Here is a 27,783-nt window from a genome sequence, read left to right on the forward strand (position 1 = left end):
CCCGGACACTGCAGCCACTGGACACTGCAGCCCCCGGACACTGCAGCCCCCGGACACTGCAGCCCCCGGACACTGCAGCCCCCCGACACTGCAGCCCCCGGACACTGCAGCCACTGGACACTGCAGCCCCCGGACACTGCAGCCCCCCCGGACACTGCAGCCCCCGGACACTGCAGCCCCCGGACACTGCAGCCCCCCCGGACACTGCAGCCCCCGGACACTGCAGCCCCCGGACACTGCAGCCCCCCGGACACTGCAGCCACTGGACACTGCAGCCACTGGACACTGCAGCCCCCAGACACTGCAGCCCCCGGACACTGCAGCCCCCGGACACTTCAGCCACTGGACACTGCAGCCCCCGGACACTGCAGCCACTGGACACTGCAGCCCCCGGACACTGCAGCCCCCGGACACTGCAGCCACTGGACACTGCAGCCCCCGGACACTGCAGCCCCCGGACACTGCAGCCACTGGACACTGCAGCCCCCGGACACTGCAGCCCCCGGACACTGCAGCCACTGGACACTGCAGCCCCCGGACACTGCAGCCACTGGACACTGCAGCCCCCGGACACTGCAGCCACTGGACACTGCAGCCCCCGGACACTTCAGCCACTGGACACTGCAGCCCCCGGACACCAACAATGGAGGGAAAGGATGTTTGAACTAATGGATGGGGTGCTGATCAAACAGCTTTCGTTATTAAGCATTGTATTGAGTTTCTTGAGTATCGTTGCAGCCTTGAACCTTTAGGGTCACCCCAATTCAGTGTGAGAGACTAGTTCCCAAGCTCAGGTCGGGGCTATGGAAGGTGCTGGTCACCATTCGCTGAAAGCTGCAGGCAAGAATGCGAGGTGCTTGTGTGGTGGGACTATTTTACAGCATTTCCAAACAGCAACCTGGATCAGTGACAGCACTCTTCCCACTGCTCGAGGGGTTTACGGGGCCAAGCGCCCCAACGCAACTTGATCACATAATCTGTATGAGTACATGGAACTTAATAGGATTGAGGGTTATAGGTAAGCCTATATATAAGCCTAGGTAGGTAGGGACATGACCGGCGCAACTTGTGGGCCGAAGGGCCTGTTTGTGCTGTATTTTTTCCATGTTCTATGTTCTATCTCAGCTTACACTTTAGTGCGGTACTGAGTGTGTGCTGAATGTGGCTTTCCTGGCAGGAGGTGGCAGTCAGGATGCATACACCAGGAGGAGATACAGAAGAGAGTGACTCCCTTAAGAAACCTGCCAAGCTCTGATTACCCAGGGATATCACTTACCAAGTCGAGACTTCAAATATGCAAGACACAAAGTGTTGCTTGTGAACCTGTTCCACTTTTATTGCTGAATCGTGCCAAGCATTCACATAATTTCAAACACTTCCTATCATCATATTTGGCCTGAAAATACATTGGTGCTCTGTCCACTTAGTGGCTGCTAAACAGGTGCTCATGCCTCCAATAAGGCAGGGAGGAAACGCGTGTTCCAGTAGCATTGTGGGAGGCGAAGACCGAGTGGTATTACCGTTAAGACTATTAATCCAGAAACTCAGCTAATGATCTGGGGAACTGGGTTCGAATCCCGCCATGGCAAATGGTGAAATTTGAATTCAATTTTTAAAAATATCTGGAATTAAGAATCTACTGATGACCATGAAACCATTGTTGATTATCAGAAAAACCCATCGGGTTCACTAATATCCTTGAGGGAAGGAAATCTTCCATCCTTACTCGGTCTGGCCTACATATGACTCCAGAGCCACAGCAATGTGGTTGACTCTCAACTGCCCTCCAAGGGCAACTGGGGATGGGCAATAAATTCTGGCCAGCTAGCCTTCTACGCCCATGTCCCATGAATGAATTAGAATTAAAAAAAGACTGTTAATCCAGAAACTCAGCTAATATGATTTGATTGATTTGATTTATTATTGTCATGTATTAACATACAGTGAAAAGTATTGATTCTTGCGCGCTATGCAGACAAAACATATCGTTCATAGAGAAGGAAAGGAGAGGGTGCAGAATATAGTGTTACAGTCATAGCTAGGGTGAAGAGAAAGATCAACTTAATGCAAGGTAAGTCCATTCAAAAGTCTGACAGCAGCAGGGAAGAAGCTGTTCTTGAGTCGGTTGGTACGTGACCTCAGACTTTTGTATCTTTTTCCCGACAGAAGAAGGTGGAAGAGAGAATGCCCGGGGTGTGTGGTGTCCTTAATTATGCTGGTTGCTTTGCCGAGGCAGCAGGAAGTGTAGACAGAGTCAATGGATGGGAGGCTGGTTTGCGTGATGGATTGGGCTACATTCACGACCTTTTGTAGTTCCTTGTGATCTTGGGCAGAGCAGGAGCCATACCAAGCCGTGATACAAGCAGAAAGAATGCTTTCTATGGTGCATCTGTAAAAGTTGGTGAGAGTCGTAGCTGACATGCCAAATCTCCTTAGTCTGAGAAAGTAGAGGCATTGATGGGGCTTTCTTAACTATAGTGTCGGCATTGGGGGACCAGGACAGGTTGTTGGTGATCTGGACACCTAAAAACTTGAAGCTCTCGACCCTTTCTACTTCGTCCCCATTGATGTAGACAGGGGCATGTTCTCCTTTACGCTTCCTGAAGTTGATGAGAATCTCCTTTGTTTTGTTGACAGTGAGGGAGAGATTATTGTTGCCGCACCAGTTCACCAGATTTTCTATCTCATTCCTGTAGTCTGTCTCATCATTGTTTGAGATCCGATCCACTACGGTGGTATCATCAGCAAACTTGAAAATCGAATTGGAGGGAAATTTGGCCACACAGTCATAGGTGTATAAGGAGTATAGTAGGCGGCTGAGAACACAGCCTTGTGGGGCACCAGTGTTGAGGATGATTGTGGAGGAAGTGTTGTTTCCTATCCTTACTGATTGTTCTGAATGTTCTGGGGACCTGGGTTCGAATCCCTCCATAGCAAATGGTGGAATTTGAATTCAAATTTTAAAAAATATCTGGAATTAAGAATTTACTGATAACCATGAAACCATTGTCGGTTCACTAATGTCCATCAGGGAAGGAAATCTGCCGTCCTTACCTAGTCTGGCCTACATGTGACTCCAGAGCCACAGTAATGTGGTTGACTTTCAACTGCCCTCCTGGGGCAACTATGGATGGGCAATAAATGCTGGCCCAGCCAGCGATACCACAACCCACGAATGATTACTAAAAAAAGCAAGTGAATCTTTTGCCTGGCAATGTTGATGCAGCCAAAGATAAGGTATTTGGATGCACTCTTGAAACAGGAGTTAGGCTCTTTATATTGGGAAATAAGGGACTGAACACTTGTTTGAGACCATGTCAGAAGCAGTGATTTGTCTGAAAATTTAATTTCTAAGCATGCCTTGGGCTGACTCAGAAACTTAGAAATGGGGCGTCACGGTGGCACAGTGGTTCGCACTGCTGCCTCACAGCGCCAGGGTCCCAGGTTCAATTCCGACCTCGGACCACTGTCTGCGTGGAGTTTGCACATTCTCCCCGTGTCTGCGTGGGTTTCTCCAGGTGCTCTGGTTTCCTCCCACTCTCCAAAAATGTGCGGGTTAGGTGGATTGGCCATGCGCAATTGACCCGAGTGTCAGGGGGATTAGCAGGGTAAATCTGTGGGATTACAGGAATAGGGCCTGGGTGGGATTGTGCTTGGTACAGACACGATGGGCAGAATGGCCTCCTTCTGTACTGTAGGGATTCTATGATTCTAGAAACACGAGGAGACCATTCGGCCCTTTGAGCCTGCTCTGCTTTCATTATGATCATGGTTGATCATCAAATTCAATATCCTGACTGCCCCCTTCCCCCCCATATCCATTGATCATTTTAGCCCCCAGAGCTGTATCTAATTTCTTCTTGAAATCACACAAAAGATAATTTTATTAAACATTTGAAACTTTGCTGTGCAGCATTAGTCAATAATACGCAGCGACCTCTCTGAGTGGCTGCCCTACCTCCTTTCCCCAGGGCTCACTTCCGGACAAACCAGGGAGACAACTGAGCTGAAAGAATGTATGAAATGATAGGAAAGCAAATCTGTCAGCAAAGCCAGTGGCTTAGAACCAGGCGGCAGCTCAACAACTCGCGGGGCTGCAACACTGGTGAGCGGTGGCTCCAAGTCCTTATCAAACAGATGCCACAGTTCTGAAACTGGCAGCTTGCTGACATGGGACTTCCAAAGACAGTTTTCTTTGATTACTTCCGGTTATCTGTGCCAGAATGTCCAGATAGTTTCAGTGGCATAATTGCAGTGGGGAGAGTGTAATCAGCCTGGCTTTGGCGACTGCTGATCTTACTGGACTTCTTTATTCTGGCTTCCATTGTAAATCACAATGCGGCTTAATATCGCATATGAGTTGACGCTAACCTAGATGACGAACGGTTGGTCTCCTTCCTCACTCGCCGTTGATCAAAGCGACAGGAGAATCGATTGTCAGTTTAGAGAAAGTGTACTTGGCACACTTTGTTACAATCTGCGCAGAAACTGATATCCTTAAAAAGGGGATGGAATTCTGCAATTCAGATTCCTAACGGATTCCACTGTGCCACCCTTAACGTGGATGGGGGGGTAGCCCTTTGATGGACAGTTAGTTTATTGAAATGAGTTTCCTGACCTCCTAACCCATTTGTCTGACACCCAGTTCATGTGCTTTGTGTCATTGTACCTTATCTGAGAAGGTTGTTACTTAAGGGCCGCATTTTCCGCAAGCCCGAATAGCAACATGGGCGCACAATGTCGCAAGAGTCAGAAAGCAAGAATGTCGCCGGCAATATCTGCTTTTCTGATTTTCCCGGTCCCTCGCCAGTGATCCAGTGATGTAATGAGGTTCCCATCCAGAAAAGTCAGGAATCTCATTTCAATGAACTAACAGCTCATTAAAGGGTTATGTGTGTGTCCCCCCCCCCCCCCCCCCCCCCACATTAATGGCAGCACAGTGGCACAGTGGTTAGCACTGCTGCCTCACAATGTCAGGGACCCGGGTTCCATTCCGGCCTTGGGTCACTCTCTGCATGGAGTTTGCACGTTCTCCCCATGTCTGCGTGGGTTTCCTCCGGGTGCTCCGGTTTCCTCCCACATTCCAAAGATGTGTGGGTTAGGTGGATTGGCCGTGCTAAATTGCCCCTTCGTGTCAGGGGGACTAGCTGGGGTAAATGGATGGGGTAATGGGGATAGGGCCTGGGTGGGGCTGTGGTCGGTGCAGACTCAATGGGCCAAATGGCCTCCTTCTGTATTGTATCATTCTATGATTCTTTGATTCCCGGGCATTCGGCCTCTGATATTCGGGTAAGCGTTCTCCAAGGCGGCCTTGATGACACACGACAGCGCAGAGTCGCTGAGCAGAAACTGATTGCCAAGTTCCGCACACATGAGGACGGCCTCAACCGGGATATTGGGTTCATGTCACACTATCTGTAACCCCCACAGCTTGCCTGGACCTGCAGAGTCTCACTGACTGTCCTGTCTAGAGACAATACACATCTCTTTAACCTGTCTTGATGCTCTCTCCACTCACATTGTTTGTACCTTTAAGACTTGCTTAGCTGTAAGTATTCACATTCCAACCATTATTCTGTAAATTGAGTTTATATGCCCTGTTTGTGAACAGAATTCCCACTCACCTGAAGAAGGAGCTTAAGGCTCCGAAAGCTTGTGGCTTTTGCTACCAAATAAACCTGTTGGACTTTAACCTGGTGTTGTTAAACTTCTTACTGTGTTTACCCCAGTCCAACGCTGGCATCTCCGCATCACTCTACATATATACAGGTGAGGCTCCCTGATTGGGCAGGCAGTTATTACCTCAATCAGGAGCTCATACTCCAAGAGGCCAACTCATTGAGGTCATTACAATAATAGAATAAGATTCTGAATGCATATTTCTGATTGACCTTGAATGTTTGTGACTGAGATACACATCAGTACCTGTACAGACCTTAAATTCAATTGAATTAGTATTCTCATCTGGCCATACATTTCCTGGATTGCAATGTAATCTTTACCCATGTGTATGTCATGCACATTTTTATTTTTGGCTGCAATATAATTTTCATATATTCTCCTTTACTGCTGGATGTACCATATTAGGAAGGGGGATTAAAAATGAGACTACTACCCATATGGCATGTGCTATTAAGGATGTGATTGCACTGGAGGGGGTGCAGAAGAGATTCACCAGGATGCTGCCTGGGATGGAACATTTAAAGGGAGGTTGGGTCGGCTTGGGTTGTTTTTGTTGGAGCAGAGAAGACTGAGGGGAGACTTGATCGAGGTGTTCAAGATTATGCGGGGCATGGACAGAGTGGATAGAGAGCAGCTGTTCCCCTTTGTTGAAGGGTCAGTCACAAGGTTCAAGCTGAGGAGCAGGAGGTTTAGGGGGGATGTGAGGAAAAATCTTTTCACCCAGAGGGTGGTGACGGTCTGGAATGCGCTGCCTGGGAGGGTGGTGGAGGCGGGTCGCCTCACATCCTTTAAAAAGTATCTGGATGAGCACTTGGCACATCTTAACATTCAAAGCTGTGGGCCAAGTGCTGGTAAATGGGACTAAGTGGGAGTTGAGGTGTTTCTCGTGTGTCAGTGCAGACTCGATGGGCCAAAGGGCCTCTTCTGCACTGTATGATCCTATGATGCAATTTATCCGAGTTACATTTTGTATGGCCCAGATGCAAATTATATGAAAGTGACACATTCAGAATCATCTTCCTCCTTCTTCAGGGACCATGCCCTGAGAAGGCATTGGTGACCATGGACTTCCACTGGATTGATCCATGACCATACTTGGCAAACTATAGCAGTGGGTTTCCACTGTCTCCTGCAGTCTGGCTGAGCAGGAAACTCTCCGACTTTATCCCTGCCACCAGGCATATTGAAAGAATTTACGGGCTGATAATCAATCTATTTGACCACCTTGGGTTGAAGGTTTATGGGGAGAAGGCAGGAAAATGGGGATGAGGAGCACATCAGCCATGATCGAATGGTGGAACAGACTCGATGGGCCGAATGGCCTAATTCTGTTCCTACATCTTATGAACCTTATGTACCTTATGGATGCACTTTACATGGTCACCAAGACCTGAAGCAGGACTTGAAGCCAGAGCTTTTGGAGCAGAAGAAAGGATCATACCACTGCACCACAAGATTCCCCCCCTCCCCAACCCTCCCACCCCCCTCGTAGAATCGTAACTGATGGAATTATTGGAGTTCAGCTTTAACCTCCAAACAGCTTTGAGGTCGAGAGATTGGTGAAGTGATTCCAACTGTTTTTACCAGACTGAGTTTGAGTCCCAGAGTATTTTAACTCACCCACCTACACATTGCTGGACTGCTGGCCAGCCAAACTGGGTGGAAAGGAGCATGGGGCTGGCAGACGGGGAGAGGAAATTCAGGTAGCCTATAGCTGCTAGTCTGTGCCAGAGGAAGCTACGCCAATGCTATGAGGAAGGTTGGGTGTTTCAGGAGGGTTCCATGGAAGAGAAGGGATATGTGGGTGTTAGGGAGTCTGGGACAGTGTCTTTAATTGCCAGACCTGGACCATGGAACCACAGAAAAGTTACAGCACAGAAGGAGAGCATTCGGCCCATCTTGTCCATGCCAGCCCAAGGACACCCAGGTTACCCTTCTAATCCCACAAACACTCTTCCTGCTCCTGGGCTCTAAACTACATTTAAAAACTGAGTTGGAGGAACTTTTCATCCTTCCCAATGGCTGCTTTCAATGAGTCAATGTCATAGCAACATGTCCCACTCTGGTCTCGGTGAAAATGCTAGTCCAATTGACCATGGCAGCAGGTCACAAGACTCCCCGGGGGCGATCTTACCATTGGACTCCACTGGCTGATAAGCAGGGTGAGCCAGTAAGATCACGAGAGAGCCAAGAAATCAGGTTCGCGCCCGATTTCCCACCTCTCGTGATCTTACTGGCACCGGATATCTGGCGTGTTTAGCCTCACACCAGAAAGGGAGGGGGTCCACTGCCGCTCTGCAACGGCAATCAGTGGGCGGGAGGGGAATGATCCAAGGGGGGGGGTTGATGTTGCGATCGTTCTGGATGGGGGGGGCGGGTGAGGTCGCAAACAGCCATGGGACCTGGCGGTAGCAGGGAGGAATGCTAGGTTTAAGCCTCAGATGCCTGCTAGCTATTGCAGCAGAGGCTGTGACAAGTCTTATGACAGAGAATTGCACAAGCGCAATGGCGCACTCTGATGCTAGCAGCTGGCTTTCTGGCGATTGAAGCCCTGCCCACTCCCCCTACTGGCAGAAATCAGATTGAAGGTTTTGTTTTGCACAGAGTGCATAAGATTTAACTGGTAGCCTTGCCGGAAAAAAACAGATCTGAAACGGTCCCATTTACATGCCCATTTTGGGCTTCGAATTATTTTGGTAAGATCCCCCCCCCCCCCGCCACCCCGCACTCCACCAGTTCCATTCTAATGGGATAATTTCCTTGTTAATTTCCTCTATTAATGCAAGTCATTGTTAATGTTGGCATACAGTCCTTTGAAACTTGTACTACAATGCCTAAATAATAGAAGGCTCTGTGGCTCAATGGTAAGCTACCAGTGAAACTCCCTACCTTTGGGCCAGAAGCACTGGGTTCAAGTCCCACGCCAGGACATGTTGGTCACAGAAGGCGGGTTCATCTTGCGGTTCAACAGGTTGATAATCAGCTCCCACCTCCCCGTTGTTCCCCTAAGAGGGGAAGAAAATATGTCTAATGCACTAAAATGCACTTAAAAAAAGCTACGCTAATATTAATTTTGTTCTTTAGCACATAAGCTCAGGTTATGGGACCCTGACTTTCGATCAGATTTTTATGGTCTTTATAGCTGAGCTATAAAACTTCCATTTACCATTTGGCTTCAAATTCAGCCTCTGTATTACAAAATTGCTTTTACAGCCTTTCCCATAGCAATTTATCTTGCGGCTTTGATACCTCCCTTTCTTTTTGACTTGCCCTGTTATTTTCAGTTTCTATCCACCATTTAATAGTCTATCATTTTCGAGATAATACTCTAATGGCTGCTGAGACAGTTAAGACTTGTAAGTCATATCAGGCTGGTTAACTGAATGAATGAAATGAAGGTGCCTGGAGGTTTGTGGTGTGGTTTTACATCCAAATGGAATCAAAATAAATAGTGGGTTGACATTTGTGCTGAATTATATTCACTTGCTGGCCAGCGTTTTTCATTAAATGAGAATCATTGAGAGTCTGTTATCTGGTTTGTACCCTCATAACTGATTACGCTTATCGATTGTAAATCAGTGTGTTTCATCAGTATTCCTATTGTAATCATTTAAAAACTCAGATGGGTCAAATTCCTCAGAGAGTGGTTCAGCTTTTGCAATGTACAATTCAACATTCTAACATGTACAGGTAAAACAAACCGAACCTCTTCTTGCTTTATCCTCGTGCCCCGACTGGGATCTGTGAATCTTCTTAAGTCATTAAATGTACTTTGTTCTGGATTTTACGTTATGTGACCATGGATGCATCTGGAACACCAAAATTCCTATTTCAACAGTATTTCTTTCGCATGCTTTGGTCTTCTATCTATCTAATTATCTTATGTTTAGTTCATGTCTCTATAGGCTTTTGCAATTCCCCAAAGGGCTTCCAGTCTAATTCAGATGCTCCATTGAACGTAAGAAACAGGAATAGGAATGGACCATAAGGCCTCTGGAGCCTGCCCCACTGATTTAAAGAAAACTCAACAAAAGTTCTATATAAGTCAGTTAGTTGGGAGGTTAGTCCTCTTGTTGCTGTGGAGAAAGGCAGAGCTGTGACTGGTGACAGGATTTTTGGGGTAAGAATTAGTTTTAAGTACTTTTCCGCGGGTGTTATTTATTTATTTAATTTAGTTTTAAATTTTGGCGCGCAACCGGCAGTGGCCGCGGGGTTTACTGGGAAGGGTCAAAAGTTCTATATAAGTCAGTTAGTTGGGAGGTTAGTCCTCTTGTTGCTGTGGAGAAAGGCAGAGCTGTGACTGGTGACAGGATTTTTGGGGTAAGAATTAGTTTTAAGTACTTTTCCGCGGGTGTTATTTATTTATTTAATTTAGTTTTAAATTTTGGCGCGCAACCGGCAGTGGCCGCGGGGTTTACTGGGAAGGGTCTCTTGAGTTTTTTTTTTAGTGCACAGGAGGTTTAAAAGGCAGGTCCCACTATCTAGCGGGCAGCGTTGGGAGCGGGCAGCGTTGTGAGACGGAGCTGAGTGAGAACTGAGGGGCTTTGGCTCATCGGGCTTAGGCAGAAAGGGCGAGCAGGGGTGAGTTTCTTATTTTTAAAAAATTTTATTTATAAGTTACTTTTCTCCGGGTACCTTGGTAGAAATAATTTGGAACAGAGAGGAATAATCTTCATTCACTTTTTTCCCTGTGTTTAAAAGGGCAAGTATGACTGTCAGGCCAGTATGTTGTTCCCAATGTAGGATGTGGGAGGTCCTGGAGGCTCCTAGCCTCCCAGACGACCATATCTGTGCTGGGTGTGTTGAGCTGCGGTTCCTAAGGGACCATGTTAGGGAACTGGAATTGCAGCTCGAGGACCTTCGCCGGGTTAGGGATAGTGAGGAGGTCATTGACAGGAGCTATCGGCAGGTGGTCACACCGGGACCACGGGAGGAGGGTAACTGGGTAACAGTGAGGAAGGAGAAAGCTCGGGTGATGGTGAGCACCCCGGTGGATGTGCCCCTTAATAATAAGTACTCCTGTCTGAGTACTACTGGGGTGGACAGCCCACCTGGGGGAAGCAGCGGTGGCAGTGTCTCTGGAGCTGAGCCTGGCCCAGTAGTGCAAAGGGGTAAGGAAAGGAGGGTAGTGCTAATTGGGGACTCTACGGTGAGAGGGTCAGATAGGCGTTTTTGCGGACACAGACGGGACTCTCGGATGGTGGTTTGCCTCCCTGGTGCAGGGGTCCGGGATGTCTCTGGTCGAGTCCCAGAAATCCTGAAGGGGGAGGGAGAGGAGCCCAAGGTCGTGATGCATATAGGTACTGCTGACATAGGTAGGAAGAGGGAAGGGGTCATGAAAAGAGAATATAGGGAGTTGGGTAGACAGCTGAGAAAGAGGAATGCAAAGGTAGTCATCTCGGGATTGCTGCCTGTGCCGCGGGAGAGTGAGAACAGGAATCGGTGGAGAATTAATGCGTGGCTGAGGGACTGGAGCAAGGGACAAGGATTTGGGTACTTGGATCATTGGGACCTCTTTAGGGGCAGGTGTGACCTGTTTAAAAAAGATGGGTGGCACTTGAATCCCAGGGGGACCAATATCCTGGCGGGAAGGTTGGCTAAGGCTACTGGTGAGACTTTAAACTAGAAAGGTTGGGGGGAGGGAATCGAAATGAGGGGACTGAGAGCGAGGAGGTTAGCTCGCAAATAGATAAGGAATGTAGACAGGGTAAGAGGGAGGTTAGACGAGTGAGGGAGAAGGGAAGTGCTCAGGCTGAAGGTCTGAGATGTGTCTATTTTAATGCCAGGAGTGTAGTGAATAAAGTGGATGAGCTTGGAGCGTGGATTGCTGCTTCGAATTGTGATGTGGTGGCCATTACGGAGACTTGGATGTCTCAGGGACAGGACTGGGTGCTTCAGGTGCCGGGTTTTAGATGTTTCAGGAAGGACAGGGAGGGAGGCAAGAGAGGGGGGGGAGTGGCACTGTTGATCAGGGATAGTGTCACGGCTGTAGAGAAGGTGGACGCCGTGGAGGGACTGACTACGGAATCTCTGTGGGTGGAGGTTAGGAACAGGAAGGGGTCGGTAACTTTGCTGGGTGTTTTCTATAGGCCGCCCAATAGTAACAGAGATGTTGAGGAGCAGATGGGGAAACAGATCCTGGAGAGATGTAGGAATAACAGAGTTGTCGTGATGGGAGATTTTAATTTCCCAAACATAGATTGGAATATCCCTAGGGCGAGGGGTTTGGATGGAGAGGAGTTTGTTAGGTGTGTCCAGGAGAGTTTCCTGACACAGTATGTGGATAAGCCTACTAGAGGAGAGGCTGTTCTTGATCTGGTGCTGGCTAATGAACCTGGACAGGTGGAGGATCTCTCGGTGGGTGAGCATCTTGGGGATAGCGATCATAATTCTATCTCCTTCACGATAGCATTGGAAAGAGATAGGGTCAGGCAGGCTAGGAAAGTGTTTCTCTGGAGTAAAGGGAAATACAGTGTCATCAGGGAGGAAATTAGACGGGTAAATTGGAAGGAGGCATTCTTGGGGAAAAGTACCGAAGGAAAGTGGAGGATTTTCAAGGAATGTTTGTCTGGAGCTCTGCATGACAACGTTCCGATGAGACAGGGGGGTGTTGGTAGGGTACGGGAACCGTGGTGCACGAAGGTTGTGATGAACCTGGTGAATAAGAAAAGAGAGGCGTACAGAAGGTTCAGAGAGCTAGGAGGTGTTAAGGATTTAGAGGAGTATACGCGATGTAGGAAGGAGCTTAAGAAGGAAATTAGGAGAGCGAGAAGGGGTCATGAGAAGACCTTGGCGGGTAAGATTAAGGAGAATCCCAAGGCTTTCTACAAATATGTCAAGAGTAAAAGGATGAGATGTGAAGGCATAGGACCCTTAAAAGGTGAAGGGGAAAAAGTTTGTGCGGAACCGTTAGAAATGGCGGAGCTGCTTAATGAATACTTTACCTCGGTATTCACGGTGGAAAGGGATCTGGGTGGTTGTACTGCTGGATTGCGGAGGACAGAAAGGATCGAGCATGTGGACATAAAGAAAGAGGATGTGTTGGAACTATTGAATGGCATCAAGGTTGGTAAGTCGCCGGGACCGGATGGGATGTACCCCAGGTTACTGTGGGAGGCGAGGGAGGAGATTGCGGAGCCTTTGGCGATGATCTTTGCATCGTCGATGGAGACGGGAGAGGTTCCGGAGGATTGGAGGATTGCGGATGTGGTCCCTATATTCAAGAAAGGGAACAGGGACAGCCCGGGAAATTACCGACCGGTGAGTCTAACCTCAGTGGTTGGTAAGTTGATGGAGAGGATCCTGAGAGACAGGATTTATGATCATCTAGAGAAGTTTAGTATGATCAAAAGTAGTCAGCACGGCTTTGTCAGGGGCAGGTCGTGCCTTACGAGCCTGGTTGAGTTCTTTGAAAATGTGACCAAGCACATTGACGAAGGAAGAGCGGTGGATGTGGTCTATATGGACTTCAGCAAAGCGTTCGATAAGGTCCCCCATGCAAGACTTCTTGAGAAAGTGAGAGGGCATGGGATCCAAGGGGCTGTTGCCTTGTGGATCCAGAACTGGCTTGCCTGCAGAAGGCAGAGAGTGGCTGTGGAGGGGTCTTTCTCTGCATGGAGGTCAGTGACCAGTGGAGTGCCCCAGGGATCTGTTCTGGGACCCTTGCTGTTTGTCATTTTCATAAATGACCTGGATGAGGAAGTGGAGGGATGGGTTGGTAAGTTTGCTGACGACACCAAGGTAGGTGGTGTTGTGGATAGTTTGGAGGGATGTCAGAAGTTGCAGCGAGACATAGATAGAATGCAAGACTGGGCGGAGAAGTGGCAGATGGACTTCAACCCGGATAAGTGTGTAGTGATCCATTTTGGCAGATCCAATGGGATGGAGCAGCAGTATAAAATGAAGGGTACCATTCTTAGCAGTGTAGAGGATCAGAAGGACCTTGGGGTCCGGGTCCATAGGACTCTTAAATCGGCCTCGCAGGTGGAGGATGCGGTCAAGAAGGCGTATGGCGTACTGGCCTTCATTAATCGAGGGATTGAGTTTAGGAGTCGGGAGATAATGCTGCAGCTTTATAGGACCCTGGTTAGACCCCACTTGGAGTACTGCGCGCAGTTCTGGTCACCTCATTACAGGAAAGATGTTGAAGCCATTGAAAGGGTGCAGAGGAGATTTACAAGGATGTTGCCTGGATTGGGGGGCATGCCTTATGAGGATAGGTTGAGGGAGCTTGGTCTCTTCTCCCTGGAGAGACGAAGGATGAGAGGTGACCTGATAGAGGTTTACAAGATGTTGAGGGGTCTGGATAGGGTGGACTCTCAGAGGCTATTTCCAAGGGCTGAAATGGTTGCTACGAGAGGACACAGGTTTAAGGTGCTGGGGGGTAGGTACAGGGGGGATGTCAGGGGTAAGTTTTTCACTCAGAGGGTGGTGGGTGAGTGGAATCGGCTGACGTCGGTGGTGGTGGAGGCAAACTCGTTGGGGTCTTTTAAGAGACTTCTGGATGAGTACATGGGATTTAATGGGATTGAGGGCTATAGATAGGCCTAGAGGTGGGGATGTGATCGGCGCAACTTGTGGGCCGAAGGGCCTGTTTGTGCTGTGGCTTTCTATGTTCTATGTTCTATGTTCTATGTTTCCAGCTTCAAAAATACATGAAGCTATTTGAAAGTTGCAGAATAATTTTTAAAAGGTGCGACACTTCGACGATGCTCAAAGAGGGGGTGGCACGGTCGCACAGTGGTTAGCACTGCTGCCTCACGGTGCCAGGGACTCGGGTTCAATTCCACCCTCTGTGTGGAGTTTGCACACCCTCCCCGTGTCTGCGTGGGTTTCTTCCCGTTTCTTCCCACAATCTAAAGATGTGCAGGTTAGTGTCAGGGAGATTAGCAGGGTAAATACGTAGGGTGGAAATGTTGTTGGTCCAGGCTCGATGGGCTGAATGGCTTCTTTCTGCACTATAGAAAGAATGATCCCGATAGTGGGGAGTCCACAACTAGTGGTCATAGTTTGAGGATAAGGGGTAAACCTTTTAGAACCGAGGTGAGGAGAAATTTCTTCACCCAGAAAGTGGTGAATCTGTGGAATTCACTACCACAGAAAGTAGTTGAGGCCAAAACATTGTCTGATCTCAAGAAGAAATTAGATATAGCTCTTGGGGCTAAAGGGGGAATTCATATAACCCAACAGTGCAGAAAGAGGCTATTCGGCCCATCGGGTCTGCACCAACCACAATCCCACCCAGGCCCCACCCCCCCATATTTTACCCACTAATCCCTTTAACCTACTCATCTCAGGACACGAAGGGGCAATTTTAGCATTGCCAATCAACCTAACCCGCACATCTTTGGACTGTGGGAGGAACACCGGAGCACCTGGAGGAAACCCACGCAGACACAAGGAGAATGTGCAAACTCCACACAGACAGTGACCCGAGCCGGGAATCGAACCCAGGTCCCTGGAGCTGTGAAGCAGCAGTGCTAACCACTGTGCTACCGTGCCGCCCATATGGGGGATCAGGATATTGAATTTCACCATCAGCTATGATCAGAATGAATGTCGGAGCAGACTCAAAGGGCCAAATGGCCCACTCCTGCTTCTAGTTTCTCTGTTTCTGTAGGGATTCTAAGATTCTATGATTCAATGTGACTTGGGTCTGCTTGTATCAGAAAGGCAGCAAGTTAGCATGCATTTGCAGCAAGCAGATAGGAAGACAAACAGCCAATTGCTTTTGATTGCAAGGGGATTGGAGTACAAAAATAAATAAGTCTTGCTACAATTGTACAGGGTTTTGGTGCGACCAAAGCTGGAATACTGTGTGCAGTTTTGGTCTCCACATTTAAGAGAGGATATATTTGCACTGTAGGTGGTTGCAGTGAAGGTTCACTGGACTGGTCTCTGGAATGAGTGATTACCCTCCGATGGGAGGCTGAGTTGGATCTATGCTCTCCGAAGTTTGGAAAAATGCAACGCAATCTCATTGAAACACACAAGGTTCAGAAGGCGGTTGATAAGGATAGACGCTGAGAGATTGTTTCCATTGGTCGAGGAATCGAAAATACAGGGGCACAGTCTCAGGGTAAGAGGCTCAACATTTTGGACTGAGATGAGGAGAAATTTGCACAAATGTTTGTGAATCTTTGGAATCCTCTATCCCAGAGTGTTGTGGATGCTCCATCACTAAAAACATATAAGGCTGGGAGAGACAGATTTTTGGTCTGTCAGGGAATCAAGAGATATGGATTGGGAAGGACAGTGGAGTTAAGCCCAAGATCCACCAGGGAAAAGTATCAGCCATGATTGAATGGCGGAGCAGACTCGATGGGCTGAGTGGCCTAATTCTTCTCCTATATCTTATGGTCTTATGACTATATTGACTGGAAGAGCAGGCTCAACAAGCAATATTGTCTACCCTTGAACCTAATTCTTCTATTTTTGTGCAGCATGAGGTATCAATGAACAGATTATTACTGGTGTGTCCTTTCCCTGTCATTTTCACAGAGGTGTTTTTAAATTAATGTATTAACACTGTGTTGTGATAAAAGATTGAAACCACTTAAGTCTTTAAGATGCAGTGAAGAGACTTGTATTCACAAATATGCTTGGGAGACACAACCTGCTCCTACTAGGTGTCTGCCTAATGCCTAATAAGTGGAATTATACAGACTGTATCAATCCCCTTTATTGAACTGCAGGCTGCTTATTCTGACACTTTGCTTACCCATTCTACCAAGATCATTTGTGTGATTGTTATTTTCATTATTCGTTCGTGGGATGTGGTTGTCGCTGGCTGGGCCAGCATTTATCGCCCATTCCAAAGGGTAAGAAAGTCAACCACTTTGATTTGATTTGATTTGATTTATTATTGTCATATGTATTAGTATACAGTGAAAAGTATTGTTTCTTGTGCACTATGCAGACCCATTCATAGAGAAGGAAAGGAGAGAGTGCAAAATGTTGTGTTATAGTCATAGCTAGGGTGTAGAGAAAGATCAACCTAATGTGAAGGTCCATTCAAAAGTTTGATGGCAGCAGGGAAGAAGCTGTTCTTGACTCGGTTGGTACGTGACCTCAGACCTTTTGTTGCTGTGGGTCTGGAGTCACATGTAGGCCAGACCGGGTAAGGACAGCAAATGTCCTTTCCTAAAGGACATTAGTGAACCAGATGAGTTTTTACAACAATTGACAATGATTTCATGGTCATCATTAGACTTTTAATTCTAGATTTTTATTAAATTAATATTTCATCATCTGCCATTGTGGGATTCGAACGCGGGTCCCCAGAGTACCGCCCTGGTTTTCTGGATTACTAGTTCAGTGATAATACCACTAATCCACAACCTCCCACATGCTGAAAAACGGCTCTAATAATTATTTGTTGAAGCTGTTAAATCTTATAATTACATTTGCTTTTCTTCAAAGCTATTAATGTTTGATGTTGAACTATTTCAATTACTCCACTGCAGTTTCGACTTTCAAAATTGCTGATCTGGCAAATAATGTGGCATTCCGTTAAATTTCACAGAGAAATACACAGCATGTAGGAAGAGGAGCAGGATTCTATTAAGTTATTGTAATATAGGCTGAACTCATAAATCATTCTTGCTTCATACCTTTGGAAAGTCAACCCTGTTCCACTGCAGTCTGCCTGTTAGAATTGAACTGCTGCACTGATGGAGTTTGCATTCACAATGCCCAGCACACTTTGTCGCCGTGTTACTCAGACCAATTAACCTCATTAGAATTGAGAAAATCCAGAAGCCAGTGCCAAAATTCAATCAGCTGTTTGCATTAAATATACTTTTATAAGTGTAATTTTGCTTTATATATTGTACCAAATATATCTCATCAACTCAACTCATATTTCCATTGATTTCACTGTCCTCCTATCCTTTCCAAATCTCTTCCTTCATTCAAACTCTCCTGATTATTTTCAACCTCCTGTCAGTGTTGCCGTTTGATGTCTCCTCTCCACATCAATGCTATTAATCACAGGCAAGGTCATCACTAACTGACTGCCTGCATCCCATGTGATGTTAGTGTACCTTCAACTCATGCTCACAGCCTTAGGTAGAATCCATAGAATCACTGAAGTGCAGAAGGAGGCCATTCGACCCATCGAGTCTGCGTCGACCTCAATCCCATCCAGGTCCTATTCCTGTAACCCCACATATTTACCCTGCTAATCCCCCTGACACTAGGGTCAATTTAGCATGGCCAATCCTGAACAAGATAGAATCATAGAACCCCAACAGTGCAGAAGGAGGCCATTTGGCCCATCGGGTCTGTACCGACTACAATCCCACCCAGACCCTATTCCCGTAACCTCACATATTTACCCTGCTAACCCCCTGACACTAGGATCAATTTAGCGCAGCCAATCAACCTAACCCGCACATCTTTAGACTGTGGGAGGAAACCAGAGCACCCAGAGGAAATCCACATGGACACGGGAGAATGTGCAAACTTCACACAAACAGTGACCCAAGGCCAGAGAACCCGGGTCCCTGGTGCTGTGAGGCAGCAATGCTAACCACTGTGCCACCCTGATGTCATTGTTGGGAGGAGAAAAAACTGTGGGCAGTTCAGGTGACAGGGGATTACATTTTTAGTTTCAGTTTGGAACTGCAGGTTTGAGTTTTTAGTTTTAGAAGGGGCAGCAAGCTAAAAAGAAGTGTTTTCCCTCTCTCCTTGTTGTTTTCAAAATTCTGTTGTTTAACTGAGAACAAGAACTTGTTTTCCTGAAGGGTGAAAATCTGCTGTTGTTGGGGGCTGGACCAGAGTCTCTCTGGCGTTTTGGGAAGTTGTCTTGTCTTCAAACTGTTCTGAGACTCAAGAACATTTGACTGCAGAATTCAACTAAGGGCCTCGATCCCTGTATCACATGAGCATTAGTCTGTACTGCGTTAAACCTGTGAAAAGGGTATTTTGTTTATGGAGGTTGGTTTTGATTGGGACAGCTTATATATATTCATTAAGGGTTACACATTATCATCATTGTTTTGTTTCTTGTTTGTAATTGATAAAAATTCTTGCTAATTTTCTTACTATACATGTTAACTATATTCTTAAATAAACTGTGTTTGATAAAAGCTCCCTCGTGGGTCACTTGAATCATATCTGAACTGAAACATCTCATGGTTACCCTAGCCAAATTCTAAATGAGAAACTTATGATTCTGGTGGGCTTCATAAAACACTTTGGAGTTTCTAACCTGAACCATAATACCCTTATGACTTGCATTCCACTGTCCTGTCTGAGCCTACTCATTCTCCATTCATCCCAGAAGAGCTCCCCCCCAACTCCATAACACTTAGAATTGTAGTTTCAAGCAATCAGCTGCTTCAGTTTTGGCTTTCACTTGCTATGGGTCTTTTATAGCTGGTGCAGTAATCCCTGGGGAATTGTTTACTCCTTCCCAATTCGATTGCTTCCCATATGGCTCCATCTCAAACTCGAGAGACACAGACCAGAATGTACCTGGCGCACAATCTCTTTAGCTGCCAGAGCTGGTAGGTAGACCACATCAAACATTATTGGAACTCGCTGTCCTCTGTCAAAACCACTCACTGGAAAAACAAAGATAATCCCTGGCTTTTTTTCACAATAACTATCTCTGTAAAAGAGTCTCCCTTGCCCCTTCAATCCTTCCTCCAACAAGATGTCCAAGGAAATCATGAATGTATTTGATATTAAGACTAAGATTGTCCATTGTTCTATCTCTACTTCAGTTTCCCCCCTTTTCTTCCCAGGCATCTGCCTATCTGAATCTGAGCCTTTTCTGAGCTTCTTCCCTATCTCCCATTGTGCCCTCTGCAAGTTTATCTTGACATACCTCCTGCTCCCTTTCCTACCAGATTCCAAACCAACCAACTACCCGCTTGGCTCCCATGCTAGTTAGCATTTTAAATCATCAACTTTCTTCAAGTACTGTCCTACGTATAACCCACTCATATACATAACATATACTCATTGGAATTCAGTAGAACGAGGGAAGATCTGATAGAAACATATAAGATTTTAAGAGAATAGATGAGATAGGAGCAGGGAGGTTGTTTCCACTGGCAGGTGAAACTAGCCTCAAAATAAGGGCGAGCAAATTTAGGACTGAGTTGAGGAGGACCTTCTTCACCCAAATGGTTGTGAACCTGTGGAATTTCCTGTCCAGTGAAGCAGTTGAGGCTACCTCATTGAATGTTTTTAAGGCAAGGATAGATAGATTTTTGAACAGTAATGGAATTAAGGGTTATGGTAAGTGGAGCTGAGTCCACGAAAAGATCAGCCATGATCTTATTGAATGGCAGAGCAGGCTGCAGGGGCCAGATGGCCTACTCCTACTCCTAGTTCCTATGTTCTTATGTTTTATGCACCCACTCCTCCAAAGAGCTAGTCTTCAACTCTTTCGCCATGCATATTACGATTCTATCTACAACCTTCCTGACCTCTCCAACGTCTTTGAATATCGCTGCTTCAAATTCCATGCCTTTCCCACGTCAGTCTCATTTGATGTTTACCCCTGCATAGACTTTCTGATTTTGTCATGAGATGTGGGCATCGCAAAATTACTGCCCATCCGGAATTGCTGTTGAACTGAGTGGCCATTTCAGGGGGCAGTTAAGAACCAATCACAATGCTGTGGGTTTGGAGTCACATGTAATCCAGACCTGGTCAAAATGGCAGATTTCCTTCCTTAAAGAGGCATTTCCTTAAAGAGTGAACCAGGAGGGCTTTTCCAGTAATTGATGAGAAAATGAATGGTCACCGTTACTAAAAATAGCTTTTAATTCTAACTTTGGTTAATTAAATTTAAGGTCTACCAGCTGTGGTAGGGTTTGAACCCATGGTCCCCGAACATGAGCCTGGACCTCGAGATTATGAACCCACTGACATCACCATTATGCCAATATCTCTGCCAGTCAATGAAGTAGTGTCCTGTGCTTTGCTTCTGTGAATAGCCCTTCATTGAGCTGCTTCTCCCTCTTTGACCTCTTTGTAGAATTTGACATAATTGACCATATCTTAACCCTCCCTTTTAAAGGCAAATATATTATATCTTGTGAGCGTTCCTTTTAGCATTCTCTACTCCACCCTATCCTTCCAAAGTCATGTACATGCTTTAGCTGGCAGTCAGTTATCTGGGGAATTCGACAACACCCCACACAAAAGGGAATCCTGGTGATTAGCTTGTTATTGAAGTGAGAATATCGCTGAAGTATGTTCAATTTGGCAGTCCTCAAAACAGTTGCTGCGGACGATAAAGGCACAAATACGGAGTCAACATAAGTTTATGTAACTAAGTCATCCATAAAAAATTGACTGGGAATCTTGTGGATTAAGAGCTGGCTGATTCTCCAGAAATCACTTAAGAAAATCCCTCAGGAAGGTCTTACGATTAAGAAGAAAGCCCATGAGGTCTAAAATGAAATTGTAAAGCAGGTTATCCATTGGCTGGGTGATACTCAGCTGATCCTCATTACCAATGAGAAAGTTTCTAATTACTCGGCCCTAATTTGTCCCACTGGAGTGATATTTGAGTCTCTCGCCGTTCAATCGTACTGACTTTAAAGGAATTTTAAATGGAATATCTTTTTTTTTTGCCCTGGGGAACCTTTCATGCAAGGTAGAAGGAATCTATATACGAAGCACTTTCATTATATTTGAAGCTGAGAGATATTCAGATCATTCTCCCAAATTTTGAAACATCTTCGTTTCAGCGCTATCTTGAGATACAAAACCCAGCAATGATGGTTCGGCTGCTGAGTACGTTATTAAGTTTAAAACTTGCATCGCACATAATTATGGACTCACCGTGCATCAATCAAGTGGGTTGAGTTGTCACATTAGACTTGCAGTTGACAGCTGTGAATTATTCGCCTCCGGGTTTTCTTCAGTGCTGATTTCCACTCTTGGACTGGATACATTTAGTCAGGTATATTGCTGCCACTGTGTGGAATGGCACGAAGCTGTCTCAAAAGGGCAAAAGCTTGGGGGTGTACAAGCACCTGCTGAATTGAGCCTTCCATGTACAGCGGTGGAGAGATCAGCGGGAATCGAGTACAGTGTACTCAGACACTGTAGCGCTCCCAGTAAACTTGGAGCAAGAAGAGAGAAAGGAGGAAGAATATATTTCCGAACGAGGACACTGGTTTGTTATTAATGATTGTCTCTTTGTCAAAAATACTCCATACTATTTTAGGGATGATCCCATGATCACTTTGTTAGATCCTATTTATTTATTGCGGCAGGCACGGTAGCACAGTGGTTAGCGCTGCTGCCTCACAGCGCCAGGGACCCGACTTCAATTCCGGCCTTGGGCCACTGTCTGTGCGGAGTTTGCACATTCTCCCTGTGTCTGCGTGGATTTCCTCCGGGTGCTCCGGTTTCCTCCCACAGCCCAAAGATGTGCAGGGTAGGTGGATTGGCCATGCTAAATTCCCAGCTCAGTGTGCCAAGATGTATAGACATGCTGAATGTGTGGATTTACAGGGACAGGATAAGATACTCTGAGTCGGACATTCTGTCAGAGAGCCGGCGCAGACTTGATGGGCTGAATGGCCTCTTCTGCACTGTAAGGATTCTATGATTCTACCATCCTTATAGGATGTCCTAGAAAGTAAACGCAAGATGGAAGTATGCTTGTCATCCACTCTACCTGCACGAATAAGCAAACATGTTTAATGTCTAACCGTACTTTTTTAAAAATTCCTTTTTAATTTAAAATGTTAAGTCTTTCATTGGGCATTGTTGTCCATCCCTAATTGTCCTTGAGAAGGTGATGATGAGCCACCTTCTTGAACCATTGCAGGGGCGGTGGCACTATGGTTAGCACTGCTGTCTCACAGCGTTAGGGACCCAGGTTCAATTGGAGCCTCGGGGCCAACTAGGTTCAAGTGAGGAGGGGTGCTGATCAGGGGAGGTGCCACACTGCCGGACTGTTGGCTCCAGCTGCCACTTCCCTATTTGGGAGGTGGGGGCGGTTCCAACAGCCAACCTCTTAGCCAGTCCTTTTCTTCACTCACCTTCCACTTCAGTTTTTTATGTCTCTACTTTCTCTTGTTGATTTTTCTTTGTTTTTAATCTCCAAAGTCGGCTCATTCCATGACTGTTATTTTGTGTTTCCTTTTGCTATTTTGTTGATGATCTTTTAAATGCTTTCTGAATTTTACTCTGGCGATGAAGGTCCTGATAATGGCCCAAAAGCCTTGGTCATTTCTGGGTCCCATGGTCGCATTCTGCAGCCTCACAGCTCCAGAGATCCGGGTTTGATTCCTGACTTGGGTTACTGTCTGTGCGGAGTCTGCACATTCTCCCCGTGTCTGCACAGGTTTCCTCCGGGTGCCCCAGTTTCTTCCCACAATCCAAAGATGTGCGGGTTAGGTGCATTAGCCATTCTAACTTGTCCCTTAGTGTCCTGGGATGTGTAGGTTAGATGGATTAGCGGGGTAAATATGTGGGTTTATGGGGATAGGGCCAGGGTGGGATTGTGGTCGCTGTACACTCGATGGGCCGAATGGCCTCCTTCTGCTCTGTAGGGATTCTATGACTGGTAATATTCATCCCTGTCTGCCTCGCTCTCTCTCCTATCTCCTATCTGTCCGTTCTCTCTTGATAAAGCCAAACTCAAACACTCATCACCATATAAACAGGCCTCGCGTATCCTCCAAGCTGTACATGTGCAGCACAAATGTTGTTTGTTGCTATTATATTGCAAACAATTTATCTGCCAATTTAGATGTCATTTGTAAATTGTCATAAAAATTATATATCTTTCTCCAGAAACAAATTTGTTGCTGGCATCACTTCAGAAACCAGGGCACATTGTTTCTTCATCGCCATTTGTTTGTCAATTAAAAAAAAAACATTTCAAATATGAATTTAAGTTATATCAATAATTTGTCGAGCTGGTTGTGTGGTTAAGATTTAAGAGGTTGGCACCTTATATCATTCACACAACCTTTGCATTTTTATATATGTTATAAACAGTGTAGCTCGTAGATAAATAGGGAGCTGCTGTTCTAGTAATAAAAATCCCATCAGTATTAATAGAGTCAATATTTTTTTGTTAGCAGGTTTAACAGCTGGTGAAGTCATTTGAAAATGCTTCAAGGCTAGTAACCCCCTGAGCCTTCTCCCGCCACCTAACCATTAGCGAAGAAATTACTGCCATCGTGAGCCAATTCTTTGGACTACTATTCTTAAACTCTCTGTTTTCTCCTGCTTCAACAACCTTTCTAAAATCAATTTTGTCCATTGGGTTCTTTGTCGACTCTTCCTCAGTGATTGAGATTTGCTGTCCATTTCCTTTGATGAACTGTCTTGAGACAAATAAATTGCATGATATGCAAGACTTCCGCTCCCACAAAACACCTGCCGTTGATGGAATGACTCCTAAACCCCTCATATATTTCCGGTACTATGTTTGTTATATTTGAATCTGCAGTTGAGTGTAAGAATTTCCTTACACACCAAGACTCCATCTTGTGCTCAAATTCACCTTTGTAATGGAGCAGTCAGCTGATTTCCCTTCCCTCAATGAGCTAGTTGAGAAATCTAAAATGGGTTCTCTCCTATTGTCCACCTATCTTCACTGGTCAGTGTATGTGTTGGGATGCTCACAGCTCCATGCATTATATTTTTTTTCTTTGTTCATTCGCGGAACATGGGTTTCTCTGGCTGGCCAGCATTTATTGCCCAAGCCTAGTTGCATTGGAACTGAGCTGGGCCATTTCAGAGGGTAGTTGAGGGTCAACCACATTACTGTGGCTCTGGAGTCACATGTAGGCCAGATTGGAGAAGGACGGCAGATTTCTTTCCCTAAAGAACATGAGTGAACCAGCTGGGTTTTTTTTTTACAATCGACAATGGTTTCATGGTATTCAGTGGATTCTTAATTCCTGATTTTTTTTACTGAATTCAAATTTCACCACCTACAGTGGTGGGATTCGAACCTGGGTCCCTGGAACATTAGCTGAGTTTCTGGATTAATAGTCTAGCGATAATGCCCACTAGGCCATCGCCTCCCACTGCTATAAGATTGGCCTTATCAACAGCCTCGTAAATGGGGTAAGAGTAATTTGCTCACCCTGCAATCTTGATATCAAAGTAGAGTTCATCAAAATTATCCTGCGCAATAGTGGCTACCTCAATCAGACCATTGCTTGCTTATATCACCCAAACTCATGAATGGGCCCATGGCCACCACCTTCGGTGCTGAAAAGTGCCCAGTTTACCTCAGGTTACCTTGCAAGGTTAAGTGCCTCAAACATTTGAGCAACAGGCAAAGCTAGCCATTTTACACTGCTGCCATGCAGTAGCATCAACAATGATAGGGGTGGCATGGTGGCACAGTGGTTAGCACTGCTGCCTCAAAGTGGCAGGGACCCGGGTTCAATTCCAGCCTTGGGTCATTGTCTGTGTGGAGTTTGCACATTCTCCCTGTATCTGCGTGGGTTTCCTCCGGGTGCTCCGGTTTCCTCCCACAGTCCAAAGATGTGCGGGTTAGGTTGATTGGCCATGGTAAATTGACCCTAATGTCAGGGGGATTATCAGGGTAAATATGAGGGTTTATGAGAATAGGGCCTGGATGGGATTGTGGTCATGCAGATTTGATGGGCCGAATGGCCTCCTTCTGTACCGTAGGGATTCTATAATTCTACGATAGTCTCTGCTAACAAGGATGCTGCAGTCAAGCCAAAAAGACGTTCTGCCGACCACACAAATCAGGAATGCAGTTTATGAATTTCGGTGCCAGTATGATGCCAGTCGATGTACGTCGGAGTCACTGGTAAACCATATCAAACAGCATGTCCCTTCAGCTCTTCTCAACAGGCAAAGTGCACCCACACTTTCAAAACTCAGAACATAATGTCCAACAATCAGATGTGATTCCACTATTGGACAACACTTACTAAATAATCCTGAATGTGCTAAGAAATACGCATCACAGCTAATTTAAGATTATCAGTCACACTCGCAGTATGGCTCACTTGTGCATGTTAGAAGCTATGCATACTCACACAGGGTCCTGTCTTTTGCAAACAGAATGAGCATGTCCGCACATTGCACCTTTTTCAAGCAAACAAAATCTTGAAGAACAGGCACTCACTCCCTCGCTCATTTCCCATGGAAACGCCTTGACCAATTAGAGTTGACCTGCACGCCTTGAATTCAATCAAAAGCCTGGCAGTTAACTGTTCTCTGGTGCATCCTTCATGGTAATGCCTTTGCCAATCAGGTCCACTTTCCAAGTAATCAGCACCTTCTTCTTACATAGTATAAATTGTTGCTCCCTTTGAGCGTTCCTATTCTTGCGAATCTGTCCTGATGAGTGCAAGTTAAAAAGTTATGACAGCAAGTGTCTTTTTTCAAAAATACTCAAGCTTTGTCTTCCAAGCGATTTTATGTTCTTTCCAATGAAAAATCAGAGCTCAAATTTTGTAGTCAGTGGTGAAACAGCAACATCTGAACGCAAAGACAAATGGCCCACAAAGATCCTCCGACCTTTCTGGTACAGATTGCATCTTTCCTGATAGTATCAACTTGACGACAATTATGATGGATCTTTCAGCAACAGTCATATCATCAAACAGGCCAAGCAATTAATCATATTCTCATAGACAGCAAGCCTGTAAAATGGACAAATTATCTTAAGTTTTACAAATGTTATAGAGAGTGAAATAAATGATAGAGACACACACGTTTGACATTGAAATCCTATCAATAAATTATGTTAAATTATTACATTGAAAATGTTGAAATTTTAATCAGATGGAACAATTTGACATTATACGAATATAGTTCGTAGAAGTAGAAAGTAGAAATAGAAATTTGTACTTAGAAATAGAAATAGAACTAAAAGTAGAAAGGGTCGAGAGCTTCAAGTTTTTAGGTGTCCAGATCACCAACTACCTGTCCTGGTCCCCCCATGCCGATACTATAGTTAAGAAAGCCCACCAATGCCTCTACTTTCTCAGAAGACGAAGGAAATTTGGCATCTCAGCTACGACTGTCACCAACTTTTACAAATGCACCATAGAAAGCATTCCTTCTGGTTGTATCACAGCTTGGTATGGCTCCTGCTCTGCCCAAAACCTACAAAAGGTCGTGAATGTAGCCCAATCCATCACGCATACCAGCCTCCCATCCATTGACTCTGTCTACACTTACTGCTGCCAGCATAATTAAGGACCCCACGCACCCCAGACATTCTCTCATCCACCCTCTTCTGTCGGGAAAAAGATACAAAACTCTGAGGTCACATACCAACCGACTCAAGAGCAGCTTCTTCCCTGCATTAAGTTAATCTTTCCCTACACCCTAGTAACACCACATTCTGCACTCTCTCGTTTCCTTCTGTATGAACGGTGTGTTTTGTCTGTATAGCGCGCAAGAAACAATATTTTTCACTATATGTTAATACATGTGACAATAATAAATCAAATCAAATCAAATAATTTTTCAGGGCTGGATAGATTCTTCAGAAGTAATTAAGAACTTAGTACATCATTGAAAACCCAGTTACATCTAATCAGCAAGACGTAAATATTTGGGTGGAGTAGTTTTAAGAGTGGCTCACCATTTAAAAGTGAAATAAGTCAGCAGCGTCCCTTCACCAGATTCCTTTTTATTCACAAGCTCTATTATGGATCATAAAGTGCTACAAGTTCCGTGTCAGCATCCAGGGGTGCTGAGAGACCTGACACTCCCAGTTATCTATACAGAAAAGACTCGCTATACAGACCCAGCAGGAAATAATTAATTTAATCGGGGCGTTTATGTTCCAAGCGGCCAACCCAATGACTTTGCTGAAGTCATTACATTTTCATCAGTTCAGTGATTTCTACTCGATTGCAAATCAGGGGATGCCTCAATGGCACAGTCGCTGGAGAATGTTGGAATAACTGAGGGCAACTTCCAAATGTTCAACAGTGGGGCGGCATGATAGCGCCGTGGTTTGCATTGCTGCCTCACAGCGCCAGGGACCCGGGTTCAATTCCCGGCTTGGGTCACTGTCTGTGTGGAGTTTGCACATTCTCCCCATGTCTGCGTGGGGTTTCCTCCCACACTCCAAAGATGTGCAGGTTGAGTGAACTGGTCAGGGTA

Source organism: Mustelus asterias, chromosome 9, assembly GCF_964213995.1.
Source record: "Mustelus asterias chromosome 9, sMusAst1.hap1.1, whole genome shotgun sequence".
Taxonomy (NCBI): domain Eukaryota; kingdom Metazoa; phylum Chordata; class Chondrichthyes; order Carcharhiniformes; family Triakidae; genus Mustelus; species Mustelus asterias.